Consider the following 25,136-nt stretch of genomic DNA (forward strand, 5'->3'; position numbering starts at 1 on the left):
TTCTTTGCAACATGATGAGTCATACAGTAAATAGTAAATATGACGCATCATTCATGTCACGATGAGGGCACACTGAGAAGTGTTGCATCACTGCTTTCACACAGTGATACAACATTTCTCATAAATGTGGCCCACAATCTTTGGAAAGTTCAGGAAGCTCAGAGAAGCTTCCCATCCATCACCAGCATACACCATTTGTTTCATATTGTTTAGATCTTCTTATGGTTTGTCTTAGATCACCAAGAACTACACAGCCCATGATACTATGTTTAATACTGGCCAGGTACAATGAAAGAGGGAGAGTGTATCTTGTAATATGTAGGGTTGAACAGATGAAATGGGTTCTGCCACATCTAATGACTGGTTCCCTTTTGAATCTGGCCCTTACAAAGACTATGCTATTTAGACCCATGCAGTCTATATAGTGAGGGTTAGAAATGTCAGCTTATGCACACATAGTAAATGACATATACTGATCTGCTGGGTAAATAATCTAGTTTGACACAGTAGCATAGCACTAGAATAATGCTGTTGCTAAGGAAATGATTATAAACTGTCTTCTACACTGTATTAGAGTGTTGAGATCATCCTGCCTGACTCTGACTGGCCAGACTCCATTAGTTATCTATGCCTAAGCAAGAGAACGGAGCACTTTGGCAATTGCCATTTTGTCAATAACCCATTTGATTAAAATTTGCTCACATGTCGTTTTTGAAATCTAAGGATTTCAGTAACACAAAAACATGCTTTTTCGAATTGTTTTTGAATTTATTGGGAGAAGAAAGCTGTGCGAATCCAAAGAAATAACATTGTATTTGATGTGGGCATTGCGCGTGAATATTTTTAGAAGTTTCAGATACTTACAGCAGTTTAGCACTGGCATTGTTGAGCAGCTTTCTAAGCTAGGGATGATTGCAGAAAATTGTAGCAATTTGTGCTTTAGCTACTGCCAGACAATGTAAATGCTCATAATAAAAATTCTGTAATGACAACACTATTTACACATTTCAAAGAAGCAATGACACATTCTTCATTTTATTATCTCAAACAAGCCCTTGCAGCACATTTGTTAAGTGATAGAAAATGTTTTTGTCTAAAATTCCTTTGGACGTGGATTTTTTTATCACGACTGCATAGTCAATGCATTTCTAAGCCAGTTAAACGATTTTAAGCACAAAAAAGCTGAGTACTAGCCACATAGAAATGGAATGTGGGTAAAAGCAGTACTTGGAGACATTACGGATCCTAGTGCGAACGTTTATTAATGATTGGAAATGTAAATTTTCCATATAATCAAGAATGCGTTGTCCTCTGCAACAGAGGGGTGTCTCCCACATGCACTCAAAGAGTTATGAGTAATCCTTATTATGCTTTTGATGGACATTTTTCACAAAACGTTTTCTCGAATCAGTTCTTTATTTTTCATTTGTGTTCCAATGTAATCATGAAGTATCCACCAAAATGGGGACCCAGGGGGACCTTGGCGGGAGTCTGTGTTCCCATGGGTTTTTTCGTGCTGTGGAAAAATCCATGCAGCGCGATAGGTTAGGTAGGTAGGGGGCGGTTTTCTTTTAGACAGGTTATTAATAGCAGCGTTTGGCCAGGAAACTTCACTATGTGGAGATTCTTTTAGGTGAGCGTTTTATTAATGCTAGCCATTTTCCTCAGAGTGAATTGTTTTCTTTTGAGTGGGGATATGGCGGAAACCGCTGATATTAACAATGCGCTTCGCTCAGGATGCGAAGCGGTCGTGAAGATTTACTACACCCTGGAGTGTCGGCAGTTTGATGGTCGGCATGAGGCTCCCAAAGCATGTTGCGGCACACGGTGTCACGAAGCTGTGGCGGCATGTTTACCTTCCAAAACGGTACCCAGTTGGTGACTGCTAGTGCTGATCAATTTCAATTTAAAGCCTTGAACCACGGACGCCCTTCGCGGCGGAGCGGTGGTATCAGGATGCAATCTCCTCACTGCTCTTCTGGATCATTTGGGTGGCAAGATTTTAAGAAAGAGCGCTCATATTAACAAAAAGGTACCTTTAATTAATATAGCCCCTCCTGTTTTTTCTAATGGACGTTCTGCAGCACTAGTGGATTATTCTAGTGACAGTGGAGATGAGGACACTGTTCTTCAAGAATTGTCACCTGCTCTTATACATCATAATATGTCTAAGAATGCGCAGTTTGTGGGGTCTGCATTAGCGGGGGCTGTTTCAGAGGTTGCGCTGTCTCCCATGCCTAAACCCTCCCTGGGGCAAAAGCTTTTGTTCTTTCAAAAAACAGATAACACTGGTCATATTGATATATCAGAAAGAGCTCTGGATGATGATGTCACTGAGGTAGTGAATGAAGCTGAAGGATGGCCGCACAATGAACATGATTCTTCGCATTTAGAACAGTTTGGGGATTCGTCAGACATTTTATCTATTTTTCTGGAATCTCGCCCCCCTCCTTGTCACCCTCAAATTACGTTTGACTCTTCGTATGGACCACAATGTGGACAGTGGATGTGGGTTGAGCATTCTGCTCATTCATCGTCCGCGGTTGGCAGCTTCATACAGGCTTCTGGAGTGGGTAAGTTGTCAGCGGCTTCTGGCAAGAGCGGCTGGAAGTCTGCATCCCTACAATCTCTCAGCCAGTGTCTGGTGTATACAGACTTGTGAATACAAAGCAGGTTGCAGCTTTTGGTAATGTATCATCTACACAAGGTGGATCAGGTGCCGATTTTTCTATTGCGGGCGGGCTCTCTGAGCGGAGGCCGGCGTCCAATTGGAAGTCTTAAGATGGAGGGGTAGGGGATGGTGAAATGCCAGGTACTAGCAATGATGATTTTGAAATATTAGACAAGCACTTTGACCAAAGTGTTGTGGCTGGAAATGCAAATGAAAGGATTATTGTGGAAAGTTTTGGTGATAATGCATGTACTTTGGGTCATGATCATGTTTTGTCAAAAGGGGGTCCGGGGCCAATTAACTTTGCTAGTATGTTACAGGAGTCAAGAGCGGACATTGCGGCAGATGAAGAACGGCTTCACTGTCATCGTCGTTGTGATGATCCACATGAATTTCAAAAGTGTGCTGCTCAGTTAATGACAGGTAAGCCTCATTGGTGGGCTGCTTGGTTACAACCTTTGACGGGCAAGCATAATTCTGATTTTGTGGGTGTTGGTGATTTACATGTAAATGAGCCTTCTTCTGTTTCGGGAGAAGGGAGAATATGGTGGAATCAACGGATCAGTCATCGTTATCTATTAGTGTTACAAAGTCAAACAAAGTTTTAGGTCAGGACAAACAGGATTCAGATGTTATCAATTCCAGTTTGGGGCAGGCTACAGTAATGGTTAACATTCATAAAAAGCTCCTGTGTATGGGTTTAGCTATGCCGTTGGGGATGCATCCCTCAGATAAAACAAAGAATAGAATTTACCAGCATGAGTTTGTTGATGCTTTCAAACTCCTTCATACGGACATTCAAGCTAAAGAGGCGTCCAAAGAGGAAGAATGGGAGCTTTCTAGACGTCCCAGAGTCCCTAAGACTATTGAGAATTGGACTGCTGCATTTTTAATATATGCAAGTGTTTATTGTGAGAGACACCAAGATAGGGCTGTAGCCATGTTTAAATACATGGATATTATTCATGAAGCACACTTACAATTTGGTGGCTATGCATGGCTCCACTATAATGAAGATTTTGATCCACTTTGGGGCGAGGTGGATCAATAACTTTGGTTGCAGTGGATGTCCTCTACTTAGACACCTGCGACGATCCATACTGCAAGTGGTCTGCTAATTACGTACCGGCCCTTTCTGCCTCGCCCAATTTGGGGCTGGTGTTTTTGGCAGAGGACAACTGCCTACATCGGGCGCCTGTTGGAATTTTAACCGAGGCGTATGCACCTGGCAATTTTGCAGGTTCAAGCATGAATGTTCCTAATGTGGAGCGTGAAACCCAATGTTTCACAAACCAGAGTTTTAGGGGAACAAGGGAGGTTCCAAAGAGGTAGAGGTGCAGTTCATCAATTAATTCCAAGGGGCTCATACCCCAATTAAGCTGCAGTTACTGATACCATGGTTGGAGGTGTATCCCGATTCTGAAGCTGCTTCTAAATAGTTTAGGGGAATTAGAGATGGTTTCAAGATCCACGTTATCATAGATGGGCTGACAACTTAAAATCCGCCAATGAATAGCCACATATTGGATGTTGAGTAAAAAGCTGGTAGGATAGTGGGTACTTTTAGTCAGTGTCCCTTGAAAAATGTGATGGTATTCCTGTTGGGAATAGTTCCCAAGACATTGGCTGGAGAATTCAGACTAATTCCTCATCTATCATGGCCAGAAGGCAATCTAATGATGTAATCTCCCCTACTGACTCTAATGTCTCGTATGCTTCTGTTGATGATGCTTTACGATTGGTGCGGATGGTTGGGACTGGTGCTGAACTAGTGAAATATGATATTCAGTCTGTTTTTCGTTTACTACCTATACACCCATCAGATTTTGAGCTCCTATGCATGTTTTTTAATGGAGCATTTTATGTCGACAGAGTCCTCCCTATGGGTTGTTCAGTGTCTTGTGGTTTGTTTGAAATGTTTAGCACTTTCTTACAAAGGTGCTTTTCGAAGAGAAGTGGTCATAAGCATGTTTTTATTGTCATTATTTAGATGATTTTATGTTCATTGCAGAGGCACATTTAGATCAGTGTTGCAGACTTTTAGGCATTTTTCAGGAAATGGCTGAGGAGTTCGGTGTTCCGCTGGCTCCTGAAAAAATTGAAGGTCCTTGTACCAAACCAACTTTTTTTGGGTATCGAGATCGACACTGAAGCTATGATGGCTCGTTTGCCGGTTGCAAAGGTGGGCAAAATCAGGTCCTGTTTATTGGAGGTGATTGACAAGGATAAAATCGAGCTCAGGCAGGTTCAGCGTTTGTTGAACTACCTAAACTGTGCCTTTCGGGTGGTCAGGGCCGGCAGACCTTTTTGCAGATGGTTGGGAATGGCAATGTCAGGAGCATATCTCCCTCATCACTGGTTTGGAGGTACAAAAGCCATCAAGGAGGACCTTTAGATTTGGCTAACAGTTTTCGAGGATTTCAATGGAGTTTCTCTCTTTTTTGTGGAAGACAACACTATATGGCAGATCCAGATGGTTTCAGATGCTTCTGGAGCCCATGGATTTGGCTTATTTTGGGAAGGTCGCTGGTTTGCAGAGAAATGGCCTCAGCATTGGCTCCAACAAGGACCCAGTATCGTTTTTCTTGAATTGTTTCCTCTCAAAGTAGCTTTGCTAGTCTGGAGTGAGGAAATTTGAGACAGATGCGTGCTGTTTCATATAGATAATATGTCTGTGGTGGAGCTCATTAATAAACAAAAAGCAAAAGATTTACGGGTGTTACATCTGTTGCACTTTTTCATGCTACAGAGCCTCAAACTGAATATTGTTTTCAGAGCTAGGCACATTCCAGGCATTAATAATTCGAAATGCGTTGTCTCACTTTCATTGGCAGACATTCGGCAATTTGGCCGCGTGGCGGACAACTTCAAAACTACGATTTACCAAGACATCTGGATGCAGGGTGATTGAGGATCATCGAGTTGGTCGAAAAGTCTATAGCTCCTTCCACCAGACGCAGTTATCAACAGGCCTGGTCTGAATTTTCAAGTTACGCTAAATCTCACAGCTTTGAAGGGACACCAGTTGGTAGCAAATGTTTTATTTTACAGTTTGTGTTGTATTTGATTAACAGAGGTTTGTCTCATACAACCATTTCTGGGAAACTGGCTGGGATTTCTTTTATGGACAGTTATGGTAAGGTCAAGATTTGGTGGGGGAATTTTTGTTACATTGTATGTTGAAAGGTTTTAGTAGAGAACGTGCATATTCTTTACCTTTGCATGAACCAATTATTTTTGTTCTTTTGCAGCAGTTGCTATTACAATGAACTTTTTGCTGTTACGACATGTGGGAGGTTTATCGTTTTAGGCTTTGCATGATATGGTTATTTTTTGATGCTTTTAGAGTTTCAGAATTGTTCGGATTGAGGGATTAAATGGGTATTCAGACCAGTGAACTTCCTGCGCAAATAGGAACAATGAGGATTTTGTTGAAAAAGTCTGAAACTGATCAATTGGAAAAGAGCACATGGATTCACTTAACCAGTAGTGGTGTTCAGGAATGTTGCCCTCCGGGGGAATGGGAGTAATTTGTAAGTTCTCCTGTTTTTCAACATGGGGTTATATTTTCACATCGCAATGGGAATAATATTACCAGTGCTCCTTTATTGACTGTGTTGCGTTAATCCTTGATTTTTGTGGGAAAACCCCTTATTGTTTACAGGCAGCTACTGAAGTGGCTAGATTGGGCTGGGGGTGGGAGGATGTTAAAAGGATTGGTAGGAGGAAATCTGCTTGTTGTTCTCGTTATGTCAGAAAATATTTGCAACTATTTATTACATGGCTGCAGACTAATTTTGTTTTTTTTTACCCAAGTTGTGTTAAAAATGTATTTTCATCAAAAAAGCATACATGGATAGTAGGCCACTCCTTCATTAAATGGTCAGCCATCTTTGCTGAGTGGCAGTTAAATGGCGAGGCGCTTGGACTTCCCAGCAAAGGTCAAAAAGTTCTCAGGAATGGGAAAGGTGGGATGAGGTGGGAGGGTTTGTTTCCCATGCTATCAGAGTTGTCGTCTACAAGAAGATTCCCAGATTTGTTAATTATTCACTTAGGTGAAAATGATTTAGTGCAATTGCCGGGTCTATCCCTTTTAAAACAAATTAAATTGGATTTAGCAGTGATAAAGAACAATTGGGAGGGTACGTCATTGGTATGGACCGAATTTATTTACAGGCATCATTGGTGGGGGGCTCGCAATCATGCTGCGATGAACATTTTTTGTTATGCAATGAGTATTAAGGGTTTAACCCATGAAAACTTCCCAATCCTTGAGGATCATCTCTTCCAGGAGGATGAGGTCCATTTATCCCAAATAGTTCAAGCATATCATATGATGGAATTGACGGATTTGTTGGCAAGATTTTGGAATTAATATCTTTGGTGTTACAAAAAATGAAGGTAAACATTTTTCGTTCTCACAGATTTTTGAGGTGGGGCCGGGAAAACTCTTTGGTTTTCCTGGGTGGCGCTTTTTGGTGGGGGGTTTGGATAGTCTGGAGTGGGCTTATCCTTTCCTCTGGGGACAAAAAGCTTGATAAGAAAAATAAAAGGAGGGGAAAGGAAATGATGGGATTTTGCAGTACATGGGGTATTTATGAAAATCTTGTTGGGAATATTTTGGTTTCTATTTATGATAAAATGTTTTTAGCATAATGACAAAGTGGGTTTTTGTTATAACAAGGTTTGCTTTAAGGAAGAGTTTTATCTGTTTACCTGTCTTAATAAAGTGACCTTTTTTGGTAAGTCGATAACGGTGTGTGGGTTGTTGTTTTTGGGCGATGGGGACCCAGGGGGACCTTGGCGCGAGCCGGTGTCCCCCTGGGGTTTTTCGAATGGTGGAACAATCCACGCAGCGCAATAGGTTAGGTAGGTAGGGGCGGGTTTCTTTTAAACAGGTTATTTATATCAGGCTTTGAGCGGGAAAACTTCACTATGAGGAGATTCTTTTAGGCGAGCGTTTTATTGACCCACACACCCTTTATAATTTTTACTTTCTGAACAAAAGTATATATTTCTTAAAATATATTGAAAAAATAATAAAAAAACATTTGATTTACGTCATGTTAGGGCAGGGAACAGTTTTTTCAGTCTGAAAGTTGCTTCTTTTACTAAGGCGCTTTTTAGGGGGTTTGGATTCTGGAGTGGGCCTATCCTTCCCTCTGGGGTGGGGGGAGGGGCAACGAAAACTTGATAAGAAAAATAAAAGGAGGGGAAAGAAAATGATGTGATTCTGCAGTACATGGGGTATTTATGACAATCTTGTTGGGAATATTTTGGTTTCTATTTATGATAAAATGTTTTAAGCATAATGACAAAGTGGGTTTTGTTATAACAAGGTTTACTTCAAGGAAGAGTTTTATCTGTTTACCTGTCTTAATATCGTGACCTTTTTTGCTAAGTCGAATACGGTGTGTGGATTGTTGTTATTGCGCAATGTGTTATTATCACTTTCATAATAACTATTGACGTTGACCAAACATTTGTTTATTCCCAATGCATTTCGGGCATGAATGCCCTTCTTCAGTGGATGTACACTAGAACGAAGAAGAAACAAGGATTCAATTCAAGACATGAGTGTAAATAACGTGTAGATCATTAATATAGGTGACATTTCTCAGCTTGATAAGTGAATCATCGGTGGTGCACAGGGTAATAGTGCTGTCCTGTTAGAAGAAGTGTCATGTGATACATGAACCCAATATGTGGGTGTGTTGAAATGGCGTCTGACATTCAAATGAATCAAAGTTGTTCTCTAAAGAAGGTGGTACGAAGATTACTCATGGTCAAATCTATGTAAATACTCTAAAAACTGAGAAAACCCCAAAAAATGAATGAAACTAATACCATGGAAATCAAAGAAAAACCATGCTGTTAGTGAGGTAACAGAACAGTGATATCGGGCGACACCCATGGTGCACGCACATTCGTGTCTTAGTAGGACTCACGTAAACTTCACTCATTATTGATTTGACCAGAGACTCGCTGTAAAATGAGCGCGGTCAATGTACAGTCACTTTACAAATAAAATGAGATTACAGGAGCAATACTTCTCCTGGCACAATGCACTTACCTGATTATCTAGGTGCTGGTGTATTGGAAAAATTCACATGAATGCGGGAGCAAGGTGTTCCAGTGTGTGTAGTCAGTTCGCAATCTTACAGAAGTGTGTATTCATAGTAACAGCGTGATCCTAGAAATAAATAACAGACTCAGATATGCCGAGTACTGGTAGTGCAAAGCTTCAAAGCTCAGGGGGATAACTGGTTCACTGAAACCGTAAGATGTGTGTGGACCAAGATAGTGAATCGGAAAAACTGTGTCAGAAAGATGAATACATGCAATGTATGTGAATGATGATGGGTGCAATCGATTGGCATATGAACTATACAGGGGGTAGAGTTAGAAAACAAACTTGTAGTTCTAGATAAAAATCCCAACAATGTTAAAGCAAATCCAACTGCATTAAATGTGATTCTCCAGGAAAAGAAGTCAAAATATACGAACTACCTGTAGAAAACATAAGGGTAATACCCATATTAAAAATGGCTGAAATTACCTGCATTCTTACATGTATTTAAAAATGTACCAGTGGGGTCATGACACAGTTCTCTCAAGAAAAGGCTTATAATATTGTGAATGAATCATACATAACCAACGTCAGTACAACATAAGGGAAAACATGTAAAGATGTGAGGTGTGAGATACAGTGAGTAGCAGATCCTTTGAACATACATCTCATTAAAAAAACAGCTGAAAAAGCCTCTGAGGAGTGTACCTGCCTCTTCCTGCACAAAAATAATTCTGCATGCAAGGCTGCAAAAATGGCACCATCACAAGGGGAACGTACAGGAATTCACAGTTTGGAATAAATATGGTTCATTCCTGCCTTTTCACTTTGGTGTAGGGCCGCAAGTTGACTTGCTGCACTGCCCTATGCCAAAATCCCATAAATGAGGGACTTAATGAGTATGCACAATTAAAACAGGGTTCGTAAGCGACCATTGCAAAAGATGAGATCTTCATGCACCGCATCACATTTCTCAATTTCTCTTTCAATTCAGAAAAGTAAGAGAATCCACCTTCTTGTTAATCCCTATTGTTGCTATCATATTTATACTGAGTCAGCTGATTAGCAATCCTTTACCCGATACCATAGTATTCTCTAGATGTTCCAACAACACCTCAAACTTTACATATCAATGGAAATAGTTAACAATGAATACCTGAAAATAAAGATGAGCATAATTCCTTATGGAGGCACTTCAGGTTCTTCAAGGATCACACAACTGAATAATTAGGAATCTTGCACCATAAGTCTGTGTTGCAAATAACTTGACAGACTCAGTGATTCCTTAAATATACTCTTGTTTTACTTAGATGCACTTGCTTTGGTATTCTGAAGATGCTCCGGAAGTTCTTTCCTCTGCTTACAGAAGAGCATAGAAAGATCACTGTGCAAGCCTTAATAGGCTCCTGACTGGACTATGCCAACGTCCTATATTTAGGGCTTCCGGACTATCTTGTTCAGCGGCTGCAGGTTGTGCAGAACTCTGCGGCTCGCGCCATCTTCGGCCTCCATAGGCAAGCTAGAGCATCCGGGTTGGTACAGTCGCTTCACTGGCTGCCCATCCACAAGCGGATTATGTTTAAAGCTTTGACTCTGGCTCACAAAGCACTTTTTGGCTCGGGAGCAAGGTACTTACAGCGAAGGCTCGTTTTTTATCGCCCGGCTCGATCTCTTCGGTCGGAATCTCTGTTCTTGGCCGTGGTCCCTCGAGTGAGGAAGACCCGCACCGGGGGTCGCTCCTTTGGTCTTAGGGCCCCTCAGTTGTGGAACACCTTACCTCTGGCCTTGCGGCGTACTCCGAATCTGATCCTGTTCAGGAAGAGCCTTAAGACCTGGCTTTTTAACATTTAGGACGTCTTTCTTTCCCTTATCTGTCTCTTTTTATGGTGTTATGTTTTTTCACACTGATTTGCCAATACAAAGCGCCGGGATACTCTCACTGAGTAGCCGTGCACTATAGAAATAAAAGTATAACATAACATAACATAACATATACATATACTTCAATGGTGAATCATTAGTTGCACAGTTCAAGTATATTAAAAGCCTAAGTTTCTCTGTAATATGTCAGGTAAATGCATCTCATCAATTTGTTAGTCCTGAAATTGTCAGTAACAATCAGCATGAATACAAAGTTCCTGATGTTGTTTTATGGTATTGTCTGTTTTAACAAGTTACAGCACTCACGAGAGCATGCAGATTCATAATATTGTCTTTTCTCTACCGTGAGTTCGGAGGGGAAACATGTAAACTGAGTTGTGTTGTCATTAAGGATTTCCCAGGGGGTGTGGCTGCTTCTGTAGAGTGGTAAAACAAAGTCAAGAATCGGGAATTGGGAAACGTTCTATGGAGGAGACGAGACCCTACCTGCTCTGCATTGGTTTGTGGAGGTTTCTCTGTCTGCTCTGGTCTCCAAGACATTCCAAAACTGAAGTCGCTTTGTCAGCTACCTGAAACATGCACGACTCAGAACATTCTGCACTAGGCAACTGGGCGTGGCTGGTTTATATGCAAACCACCAAAGCAAGATGGCAGCCGCCATCGCATACTAAGGAAACCGAGAAAGGATAAATAACACTAGTGACTGGAACATAATAAGCATTGGCAACAACAACATGCACAAAATACTCAGCATTGATAAAGCATGCAACAAGCAGCCCTGTTTATCAATAAGAATGAACATAGTCAATGGTTGGTTAGAGGGGTGGGTAACCCAATATACCCTTGCGGGCTTGGGCAATCAATATGTTTAAAGCAGAGGGTGCCAGCAAGGGATTTATTGAAAAATTAAAGTTTTGCAGTGTGATGAAGTCTATATTATTAAGACTTGTCAACTGAGCGAAACAGTCACTGTTCTGTGTATTACTGTCTGTTTTCAGACCCTATAGAAGCTACCACACTAGCCCTATATAAGTCAGACAATTTAAACAGTTTATCAAAACTTTTTGTGATTTTGCTCAATAAATGAGCTTTTAAAAAGAAGAATGTAAAGCAACACGGAAAAGTTTGTTCTTCAAAGAAAATTATTATTTATATTCTTTTGAGTTCAAATTATCAAATTTTCAAGGGTACACAATCAATGATAATTGCACATAAATCTTAGGTGAACGGAAGTGACAAAACAATCCATTAGTACATAAGAAAAACAATCCAGTCTAACAAAAATATATATAACTTTATAGACTTAGACTTAGAGGAAGATGCTCAGGGCTTCAATAGTCAACCCACTGAGGACGTTCTCCCGTCCTCTTCAAAGGACAACATTCTTAATCCTCTGGGGGAGGAAATGTTCTCACCCTATAATATAAAACATCAGAGAAGCTCGGATGGAGGCCACAATAACATGTAGCCAACTTTATTAAAAAATGGCTTAGAATCCTTCTTGAAAAAGATACTTTCAATATACTTAGAGCCGAATGCTCAAAACCCTCCATTCAAGATAAACTCTGCCAAACACCAAATCTTGATCCTGAATTAATTAAATTACTTTTTAAACTCAGGAGAGACCCGAGGAAAGGGATTGAGAGATCCCTCAAGGTGTGTCAAGACCGCCTTGTAGACAAAACGCATTTTGAAAGAGCAAAGAAGCAAAAAAATTCCATGAAGCTGTGGATCGCGGACTTTTTGGCAATTCCGCGTTCTCGCAAAATTACCCAAATTACGCAATCAGAACAGAATTGACCGCCCAGGCCAATTATTTACCGCTTCACCACATTTAAAAAAGGCAGTCTGTTCTGTGCTCATGGCTATTGATTGTTCCTAATGTTCTGTTTGGAACTTTTCACTTTATGATTTTGCTTTCAACTGGCTGCTTGGAGTTACATTAAGAGAAATATGCATAATTTTAGCCTCCATGTCTTTAATGAAATCCAGATTCTCTATTCATGGAAATAGGAGAATCGCAATTAACAAGCATTGGCAGCCACAGCATAGTTAAATTGTCAGGCCTTGCATTGTGCCAGATCCCAGTGTTCAAACAGGTGGTGGTTGAACTAGATCATGACCAGAGAGGATCATGACATTAAGGTTCGCACAAGAACATTCTCCTATGTAAACAAAACTGCAGAAAATGTTTTAACTATGCATCAGCGTGAATGTTTACTGTGAGAATTCAGAGGAGAAGCAACTGATGACAATGACACTATAAGATGAGCGGTTCCCACTGGCTAAAGATTACTTAAACCTACTTGTTTTTGTATATTTCATATTATAGTCAAGCGTTCCTAGCTAGAGAGCAGAGAAGCCTCTTTTACCTTGCATATCGCATGATTCCTGATGCTTCAGGCGTTCTGTCCTGACTGCTGACAGCGATTTTCTCTGACTCTTTGCACCTGGAGATTTTTCTTCCTTCATTAATCAATGCTACTGCTGAGATCATTCCTCTATCTCTAAATTTGTTTAACAGTTGCTACTGCAGATGTGGGGAACTCAGCTGAATTTTGCAGAACGACCCTTTATGGGAAGTTTGAGACTCATGCTCTGTAAAATCTTGTTCTTTTTTAGATATTCTTCATGGGTTTCAACAGGGTAGATTAGGCTCTTTAAAAAGATAGGGACTAATTCCTTTATGGAACACTCTGTTGATGTATACTCTTATTAATCAAACCTTCTATTGATTTCTGTAATTGGACTTAACAGGATAAAAACTTCAAAAATAATACTAATCCCTTAAAGATAAATTAAGGTTTTACTTCACATCATTAACTGATAATTAAATATATGACAGTTGATGATAAATGACTTGTACTTTTATTTTTGCTCCATTCCAATATGGTGGCAAAGGTCTGTCGAACTGATGACAAAGCGCCACAGGATTATGAAGATCCTAGCTGTAAGTTTGGGGTGATTTATTTAGGACCAGATTTTGACCAATTCTTGGGCGCTAACAGCTTACACTAGTACACTAGAGGCAGTGCCATCAAGGTCTACTTGAAAGGGCTATACTCAAGAGCAAAATGACCAGAATTCTCACATCTTGAGATGACAAAGTTTCATAGCGTATATACTAAAATGCCCATAAATAAAAAGAATCAATAAATATATATTATTGGATAGAAAATCTTTAGGGGTTATTCATGGCTTGGAGGAGCACACAGTCCACCATACATTGTCAGGACTCCTGCTCTGTCAAAACTGTGATTTCCCCATCTGATTTTTGGGTGCACTATAAACCACTGATATTTCTTGTCTTGGGACATCTGTGAAATGTATGGTGTGCCCAGAATGTCGGGTGGCAGGAACCTTTTTCTTATGTTTTTCAGAAACAAACCATTCTGCACAAATTGGTAATGGTAATGGATATTACTGCTTCATGATGTGAACATGTAACCTAGATAAACTACACCTACTAAAGACTAGTTGAAAAGGGCCAGATACTTATCCAGTTCATGTTCACATTAACACAGGGTTTTCCTGGAGGTTTTTGGCTAGCTAATAACTTTGGCTCTGTTTTATGAATATTCACAAACCTTTACCCCAAAAAAGTTAGCCCACCTCAGCTCCTTCCTGGAAAGTTTTGGGGTGATCCATCAAGGGGGAGAGGGGGCAAGAAAAAATAGTGTCCTAAGATGCAAAAACCCATGCATTTTTCATAGACTTCTAGAAAAGAGGCTCCAACAAAAACTGCTGAATGAAATTACCCCATATTTGTCGGGAAGCAAGATCATGGTCTGTATTGCTTATTGTGATCTGGTGTAAATGCACTCATGATTTTTTGAGGAATGAAGGGTCAAATATAATGGGTATTTTGGCAGTTGGAGTCTCAGAGATTTTTACAGAAGTGCCAAGTTAAAAATAGAGTATTCTGATGTGCCCAGGGAGTTTTAATGTCCGTTGATCAATCCCAAATGACTCTCCTCCCCGAGACTGAAAAACCACGGGGACCCAAGCTGTGGGGGCGATTACTTGAAGGGAAGGGGCACCAATAGGATTCTCTTACTTAAAATGTGGCCAATAGGGTGACTCTTTTTGCTATTGTTACACTTTGCTGGGAAGATTTGTTTGAATAATGGACACTGTTGAATATACATTGTCTGTAATCTTGATTGAATTTGTCTATAATTAGGTGTGATTGTTGCAAATGAGGATATTTTATCAGATGATTTTGAAGTATGTTTTCTTTTTTTATAATTTGTCCGTTTTCACCTTCAATGACACATTTATTTTTTGTCATTTTACTACTATCATGGGATTTAGCATGAACAAAACCCGGTTGTGGAGTAGAAGTGTGTTGGTTTGGTTTATCTACACCTATGAGAAATAAAGGGCACTGCATCTAAGCTTCTCTGTTTGGAGTGCATTCTTGCTTAGAGTCACACCTTCAGTATCGATATTCAGGGGTTCCAGACCCACCGAGCATGCTCTGCCTTGCTTAGGCTGGAGGCAGACGATTTGGTATTTATATTCACTAGAAAGATTTATGTTTACCATATGAACCAGAGCCTCGTCACACTTTTCCCTGGGGCACTTTCCAAGAGTGGGTACAGAAGTGTAACACCTGTCCCACCATGTTACAATGTACTGCCTGGAACATTCTGTGCTGACCGCCATTAACAAATGTGTGAGCTGTGAGTTGCCGCCCCACAAAACAATTTCCAAACAGAAACGTCAAGGATGGAATAAACAATGGAAACTACCTACTCTCAAGCAGACAGTCTTCAGCAGGTGTAGGAAACAGAAGAACTTAGCTATAATAAGGAATTCTATTCTGAACACCATTAAAGGAGTATAAGGATCCTCCCTACCAGCTAAAAACCAGCACCTGGTAAGCGATCTCTTGTGCCAATTTCGGCGATATATTCGGCATATGGGGCATTACCCCTGGGAAGTGCTCTATCTTAGGTAAGGGTTGAGGACTAGACTGCAGTGCTGGAGGATCCCCACAGAAAGGAGTCTCCGCACTGAGAGAAAAATCTACTAATGCACACCACGGCAAACACATTACAGATCCAGGCAATTCATTTTCCTATACTGGGCAAAGGAGTGGGAGCAGAGGACCGGCGCTGTAGTATCCTCACATTTTTCATTTGCACTCTGCCCCTTACTCACAGGGGGTGGCAGGTTTACAAGGAACTGACTCATCTGCATAGATGCATCAGTTTCCTTGTGCCAGTGCCAAATGTCCTTGTGCCCCCATGGATGCGCTGTATTTGCAATAGAGTGCTCCATGATGCAAGGATTAACAGATGTGTCAGCAATACTAACGCATCTGTTGGCACAAATGTGATGCATTGCTGGAGTTGCTTATGAAAGTAACTCCAGCATTGCGCCACAACAGATAGGTGAGTCCCATACAAAAATCCATGCATCATTCCTTATGCCTGGTCTGAGCATAGGGATTTTGACGCAGTGAAGACGCAGAGTGACGCAGTGAAATTTACAACATTTCACATGGTTTTTTGCATTGGAATACCTACCCTGCATACATTATACCTGGTGCAAGTATATTGTGACACAGGGCTTTACAACGTGATGCATCTCCCTAGATGCGTCACGTTGTGAATTGGCCACATTTTTTGCACCACTGTTGTGTCAAAATAAGGAACGCAATGGCAACACGAGGAGGCGCAAAGGGCTTGTAAATCTGATCTGAGTTTCTTGGCCTCTCTCACTGAAAATACCTTAGCTCCTCTTCATATTCTTTGTAAAGAGTTGTAGCCCACACCAGGGACCTTGCGGCTTGGGTGTGAGGAGGGAGCCCTATGATGAAGCATGTCACCTTCGGGTGAATGAGGGTTCCAATCCTTGAAAATGACTTTTTTCCTTCCCCCACATTACAAATATACCTTTGGCGATATCTAGCTGCACATTTCTTGAGAGAACGTATTTTGCATGAGTTTCTAAACACATTACAGACCCAGGCAAGTAATTTACCATACTGGGCAAAGGAGTGGGGGCAGAGGACCTGCATGGTAGTATGCTTCCTGCTTGGAAATTGTCTAAGGATTGAAGTGTCGTATAGGAGATGGTGCACCTTGTTTAGAAAAGTAAGTACTTACCTTGACTCAGAAGCTATATATTTAAGGAAACTGCAAAAGAGGGAATTGGACAGATGTTGGGAAGCTACCACCTTACAAAAATACCTTAATGTCAAGAGATTACCAAGAGGTGTGCATATTTATGCAGTCCCTACGTATGACAATCTACATCTCAGTATGTTGGAAGAGTAGTCTCAGAACTCCACAGGCTGCTCCAAAGGTATGATGAAAATCTTAATCAAATATGCAATGGAAAATTATGATTGTATCACTAAGGAAGTCGCCTTATCATAAGAAGAATTAGCAAAAGAAGGGTTTAAATAGTAATAAATATTTGATAAATGTAAGGAGAGGATGAACCCAAATCTCAGTAAGCTGCAAATAGAATTATATTTAAGAAAAACAAGAAAAGTTCCTGAGAGACAAAAATGATTACAAACAAGGTAGGATAATAACCATTGCGAAATGCTTTGATTCTGTCAAGAATATAGTGCAAAAGGACACAACAATATGAAACCAGGGCAGGGCAACAATGGGATCCAGTTCTAAAGGAAGATCGGATCCAATGAAACAGGCACACGTATTATGGACAAGACATCAACTTTTACCCAAGAATGCAGACTGTCCAAAAGGAGGGGCAGATCAAGACATTGAAAGAATAGGTGGCAGAGATAGAGGCAGAGGCAAATAGGAGAGAAGCCCTGGGTACTACAGAGCCAGGTCAGGTGGCGTCATCTACCAATGTCACTGTGGCTAATTTGACTACTAAACTTTTAAGAGGAGTGTATGCTACACCTGAGTTTGTCATTCTGCACTAACCATAATTTTGATTTTGTAAACACAAAGTGATCTATTACAATATGTTAGAAAATATAAACTTTTGAAGATTCATGAACTGAACAAAGTAGTAAGTGAGCACTATGATCAAAAAGGAAATATGGGTAGTGGGTGATGCCAAGCAATTATGCAACTTGTACAAACTCTCTGTAACAAATGGCACCCTGGGTACTTTTGATTTGTCTGGATCTCCCCCTCCTTTTGGACAGTCTGCATTCTTGGGTAAAAGTTGATGTCTTGCCCATAATACTTGTGCCTGTTTCATTGGATCCGATCTTCCTTTAGTGGAGAAGTGTGGCTCAATGGTTAGAGCGGCAGACCCTGATGCAGAGGTCTAGCCCGGGACCAGGGTTCAATTCCCCGCCTCGGCAGGTCTTGGGCTCAAAAATTCCATGGACATGATAATTCTCGCCTCAGTGCCTATTCCAATCATGGAGTCCCACTCTGCAACTCTGGGCAATAGCTTGCTTAATCTCCACAACGGCCCCCACAACGCTAAGGATGCCTGGCCTCCACCTTTGGGGTGCCCAGGAGTGGACGCCTCACAGGGAAAGCCAGGATGGGTTCCACAGCGGTATTCGTACAAGCGCCTTGAGACCCTTGCGGGTGAGTAGTGCGCTATACAAGTATCAATTTACATCAATTTACATTTAAACTGACACCCAGAGTAAGAGTGTGTTTAGACCCCAGACACACCACAACATAGATGTTTGTCATAAAATTATAATTAATGACCTGAAACACCATAGAAGAATGCATTTCAGACATTATAAAAAGAATATGTCTTGGTCTTAATATCAAGTTCTGTGACGTCTGAGTGAGGATCCCAATACAACTAATAAACCTTCAGATAAAGGTGGACATGTGGGTATTTGGGTTGAAAATAGAGTGATCCCATCAGTTAGCTAAAAGCAGACAAAATGATTATAATCATTTAGCTATTGGAATATAATTAGAAACTTGCAAGTTGGTGGTACGAGGGCATTTTACAAAAAAAAATAATGTCTTAAGACTGAATTTTCAAACCTTTCCGCATTCTACATGTTAACCAAAAAACACAAACAAAGGAGACTACAACAGGGAGACCCATAATCTCATCCAAAAATAAATGGTTTCAGAAGGTCTATAAATACATTGATCACTTCCTGTTTTGCTCTATAGAAGCTCTACCCAATTACTTGAAAGATGCTATCGAATATATAAAGAACACATATGATATATATATTGAGTAAAAAACTCCGCTGGTGACAATGGATGTAAATGGTTTGGATACAAAGTATTGCCCAAACACTCGGTTTGAGTGCCTACAGAGAGTTTTTAAATCTGCGACTTTTGAGCCAATATAAACATCCTGAAACAAATGATGGAATTGTGTCTCACAGAGAATCTGTTCATGTTTGGTAACCAAATGTATAGGCAATTATGAGCACAACGATGGGCACCTGTTTTACCCCTGCTATGCAAATCATTTCATGGGTAGGTGGCAGAAGCAGGTGTCCACTGATGAAAAACAATCACAGTATTTTGATAAAGTGTCACTGTGGCTGCAGTAGATGATTTCTTTATGCAATGGATGGGCAGTGAAGATGATCTTAATTTCTTCCCAGATGACCTGCAAACAACAACTATAATATCAAACTTAGCATGGAGTACAGTTACAAATGTATATGTTTTTTGGATTTGATGGTTGAGGTTGTACCAAATTGTCTACATACGAACAATTGTTGCCTCACACATGTTATATAGAATATTCCATATGGCAAGCTAGTGAGAATCAAGAGAATTTGCAAAACACCTGCAATAGGAGCCAGCGAAAAGGAATCTCATGCAATGACTCAAAGAATGGGGGTCTCCTAAGAGGGTGTTATTATACACACTTTTGTAGAACCCAGTCCGTAAATTACATATCGCAAGTCCAAGACTTTAGGGGACCGCATAGTCGTAAGTACTTTGAGGATAACAGAGATAGTGGAAAAGAGATAACATTGACAAGTGGCTTTTTGCAAAGCCCCAAGTTAACTGATGATGATGTACCTCACAGTAAAAACAAAAACAGGATGAAATGTTATATCTCATGTAAATTTGAATTTGTGGTATATGTTTTAAAATGCCCAGGCCATAAAATATATGTGGGCAGCTGGGAAATTCCAGTGAGGAAGCACATACTGGAACACCGAAGGGCTTTTACTGAATCAGATTGTAAGTACCCAGTTAAGAGACATTTCAGGGAGTACCACTATGCTGACTAAACAAAGGCTAAATAATTTGGCAATGACCAGGTCCCCAAGAATTTGATATAAGGAGGTGGAGCGGCATCCATATGTAAATTGAATATATATGAATGATCTTGGAACTTGTGAATCAGGAGGCCTAAATGTGGGTGAGGATATTTATATGCACATATCGATATGATTTCTGACCTCCTTTTTGTTTTTTTAATCTATGCAGCAATATTGATAAATGCGTATGTGTTTACTTTTAGCGGAATAATGTAAACAGGACATTTTCATTTAACTATTGATGTCTTATCCTCAGTCTATACCGTGGCAAAAAATCAACATCAGGAAGGCAGATTAATCTGGTGACACAATATATTGCTAATGGAATATTTGACTAAAAAGGTCATCCTGTGAATAAGTGCCCATTAGGGTGATTTAATTTGTTATCATGCTATTTCTCTGTTAAATAGTGCCCACTGGGGTGATTCAATTTGCTTATATATCACCAGGAGGATTTGTTAGAATTATTGCATTATTTCAACTATTTTACATAAGCTGAATATAATCAAAAATTGAACTTGCCGATAATTAGGTATGATTGTAGCAAAGGAGGACATTTACTCAGATGATTTGAAGTAGGTTTTCAGTTTTTATGATTTGTCCATTTTTACTTCCAATCACACTTTGTTTCTATGGACTTTTTACTATTATCATGAGATTTATTATGAAAAAGATCCAGTTGTAGAGTTGAAACACGTTAGTTTGGTTTCTCTACATCAATAAGAAGTAAAGGATACTGCATCTAAGTGTCAATGTTTGGAGTACATTCTTGCCCAGAACCACCCCGAAACCGGTCCCGCAATGCTTGTTTCAGTTCCAGGGAGGACCTGGTTTGAAAGTTCGGGCTGGTCTGTTCCCGTGAGGAGCAGGGTCAAGACTGCTTGGCATATGGCTGGGTCTAAACTAGAGTGGTGAGCAAAAGAACAATGACTTTAAACCAGATCACTTGATTGAGGGTGAATGTATGATGTATTCAACATTCTGTCCATCATTTGTTTGCATAGCACTTTTTGCCTTAAGAGGGATGGACATGTCCAGACATGGGTCCCTTGCTCATTGTGCGACTGGATTCAAGCTAGACTGGCTGATGTGGGGTATTACTGCAAAACTGTTCCCAGGATGCTTGTTTCCAGTCCAGGGAGGACCTAGCTTGGCAGATCGATCTGGGCTGTTCCCTTGAAGAGCAGGGTCAAGACTGATTTGCAGATGGTTGGCTCTAAACTGGGGTGGCATGGTAAGCAAAAGAAAGATGGATTTAACCCAGATCTCTTGACTGGGGGAATGTATGATTTATTCAGCATTCTGTCCACCATTTGTTTGCATAGCACTTTTCGCCCTCAGTGGAATGGGTATGCTCAAACGTGAGTCCCTTGCTCACTGTGCCACTGGATCTAAGGTAGACTGGCTGATGAGGGGTAATACCACATAGCTGGTCCCAGGGTGCTTGTGTCTTGACCAGGGAGGACTTGGCTTGGCAGTTCATTCTGGACTATTCTAATGAGGAGCAGGGTCAGGACTGATTTGCAAATGGTTGGGTCTAAACTAGGGTGGCATGGTGAGCAAAAGAACAACTGATTTAACTCAGATTTCTTGACTGTTTGCAGAGTCACGCCATCAGCAACAATATTATTGGATTCCCGTTCCGCTGAGTGCCCTACTCCTTACATGGGTATTTATTTTATGTTGCAATGTGGTCTCTTGCTTGATACGAGAAGTGCGCTCATCAGCTGGTTCAGTGAGGAAAGTGAATCAAACCTTCTAATCAATTTCTTCCAAAATCACTCCAGGAACTCATTAGTAGACATGTTTTATTGTTTCACATTACGGCTGCACCAATGTGTTTTGACCATCGTAGTCTTTCTCACGGTGGTGAGTCCATCATTGCTTTCCAGTTTGAACTACTGGCCTGTCCTACTAACCATGCAGCATTTTGGAACATGTAGTACAATTACAATCATTGTACCATAAATAAAACAAGACAATCTTTCACAGTTAAATACAAAATTACAGTATCTAGTTGCACCTGTTTTCTAGGATCAACTTTGTGGCCAAATAGCAATTAGTAAAGGATTGTCCAAATAAACATAACAATTAATGTCAATTTAATAACGTATTATATATATATATATATATATATATATATATATATATATATACATGTATATATATATGTATAAGCAAATGTCCCAATAGTGAGAGGAGCTCCGTAGCTGGTGCCGGCGGCGAGGTTCAGGACACCCTCGCAGGATACCTCTCAGCAAAATCGTTTCAATAAAGAAACACGCCGCACACTACTCCATAGGTTAAATTCTTGGGTTTATTTTCTGTAGGATCCCCACCTACGCGTTTCGGACAACAATCTGTCCCTGGTCACGGTACAAACCGTGACCAGGGACAGATTGTTGTCCGAAACGCGTAGGTGGGGATCCTACAGAAAATAAACCCAAGAATTTAACCTATGGAGTAGTGTGCGGCGTGTTTCTTTATGGAAACGATTTTGCTGAGAGGTATATATATATATATATATATATATATATATATATATTTTTTTTTTAGACACTGACGAAGCCTTGAGCGAAACGCCTCTGTCGGGGGTGTAGGGGGGTTCGGAAACGAAATAAAGAAACAGATCACATCATCTGTGTGCTGGTCGTTTTTTTCTGGTAACTATCACAGAATCGTGTGATGATATATATATATCTGCACAACTGCACGAGGACGAGTGTTAACACTGCAACATGTTCTGCCTCTGCCGCCAGGCCAGCAAACCGATTTCCGATGAAACGGAGCCCATTTGTTTGAACCGAGGTCCGTGAAACCAATCACAGACACGGGTTTAACACACCTCCCATCTGATACGCCCGATCCTCTATGACGCAGGTCAACATGTAGGGTGTCACGTATTACGTGGTTATTCTTCCAATGATTAAACTATTAATGTATGTAGAATACAAGGATCAGAAACGTAATGAATATGTAGATTAACATGATGCAAATGTTTGATTAATACATGCCAATGAACGTGACATATAGAATGTACTAAAACCACCAAAGAATGTCAGAAGCAATGTAAGCAGTCACGTAATTATGTGGGTGTAACTCATAGTCACCATGGCAACAAACCAATGCCAATTAGGGATGACAATTATGACTCATGTGAAATTTTGAACATGAATAAAAAGCGTTACTTTGCCTGGTCAGATGTTAGTGAGCAAGGCGGGGGTAGCCGCCGAAACGCGTCTGAGCAGAAGTTGATGTAAAATAAACACCCTTGAACTAAGATACACGGAGTCAGCGCCTTCTTGGATGGTGAAGTTTGGTGTGGTGTCAATATATATATATATATATATATATATATATATATATATATATATATATATATATATATATATATATATTAATTGTTATGTTTATTTGGACAATCCTTTACTAATTGGTATTTGGCCACAAAGTTGATCCTAGAAAACAGGTGCAACTAGATACTGTATATATATATATATATATATATATATATATATATATATATATATATATATATATATATATATATATATATACATACTCCTCCAGTCCTGCTTCAGCTACAAACAGGTCTGACACATGCTGGGGTTGCCAACTTCAATTTTATTGCCATCAAAGTGCACTTCGCCAATCATCGCGTTGTCCACACTTTCAGCCCCTGGCAGACGCATTTCGGCAGATGCCTTCCTCAGTGCCGGGTATCTGCTGAGTGTGCTAAGTTGAACCTTTTCACGGGGCTTCCGTTATAAACCCACTGAGGGCTCTGATTGGTTGGGTACCGTTGTAGTAGACAGCGGACAGGGAAAGTTTTCTAAATGGATGTCTTTTTAAAAAAAAAAGTGACTGGTTAACTGGCTTATTAAGTGTATCTTAGTGAATACATATATTAGTGAGTAATGTTTAAATGTTTAAATATATGTATTAGTGTTTCACTTTGTTTATAAGTGGCTGCATGGGTTGGTAAGTAGCTACATGTGTAGGAATATGGGTTATTAGATGATTTTTTTAGTATCAGTATGAGTGTTTGTATGGTTTGGTGGGGGTATTACTTATCACATAGATGCATGAATGACTGACACTCTCTAAGCATGTGTTTTGAAGACAGCATATGTGCAGGACTGTATTGGTGGATGAGTGTGTTTATGTGTGTGTTACTGAGTGAATGACTGTCTCACTAGTGTCTTTATCAGTAACTACATATGTTTTAATCTAGTATATGTGAATATTGATGTATATAAGTGAGTATATGTGAGAGTAAGAGATTGTAAGAGTTCCTGTTTAAATAATTATGTGTTTCTATAAGCGATTGTTTAAGAGAGTAAGTATGTGTAAGTTTCCTTTGAAGTAAGGTGGTAGTGTGTGTTTAGCTGTATATGCAAATAAATGGATGTTCAATAGTTTACTTGCATGTGTGCGTATGTGTGAGAGTAACTTTTGGATGACTTTTGGTGTGTGACAGGATGTATAGGTGTATCACTACATATGATGAGTGAGTATATGTATGAGTGACTATATAGAACTGTTGGTGAATGAGTCGATGTGTATATAGATGGTGGAATTATTGAATTGGTTGTTGTAACGGGTATGTGTATCTCCATTTTTTTGAAAATGTTAATTTCTATTTTTGAATATGTGTTTCATAGGTTACATTACACTGAAAGGAGGTCTGTCACTCTGTCACAAGGATGATATCATGAGTGATGTCATGAGTGATGTCACTGACCATGTCATGAGTGATGTAATATGTGACGTCATCAGCAGTGCATTGCACGCGCAAGTTATAGTGAGTCCATCTAACTATAACGTGGGAATTTCAATGGTTTTATGCGAGTAAAACTCCCAGCTAACTATAACTGGTGTGAAACCTATGGTTTTTTCAGTGAATTTAATAGGTTTTTTAAATGCTAATTCCTAACTATAACTGGTGTGAAACCTATGGTTTTTTCAGTGAATGTAATAGGTTTTTTAAATGCTAATTCCTAACTATAACTGGTGTGAAACCTATGTTTTTTTCACTGAATTTCATAGGTTTCTAAAATGCTAATTCCTAACTATAATTGGTGTGAAACCTATGGTTTTTTCAGTGAATTTCATAGGTTTTTTTAATGCTAATTCCTAACTATAAGTCTCACTTTATAAGTAAGACTGTTAGCGCTCTAGTTATTCTTTAGAACACTCTGGTACATTCTGTCATTGGGCTACAGTTGGGCTACATCTAGCTGATATTTGGGCTACATTTACTTTTTTTGTCTCTGGTGGCCATCTTTGGGCTACATTGGGCT

This window comes from Lissotriton vulgaris, chromosome 3_1 (genome assembly GCF_964263255.1).
Source record: "Lissotriton vulgaris chromosome 3_1, aLisVul1.2, whole genome shotgun sequence".
Lineage (NCBI taxonomy): Eukaryota > Metazoa > Chordata > Amphibia > Caudata > Salamandridae > Lissotriton > Lissotriton vulgaris.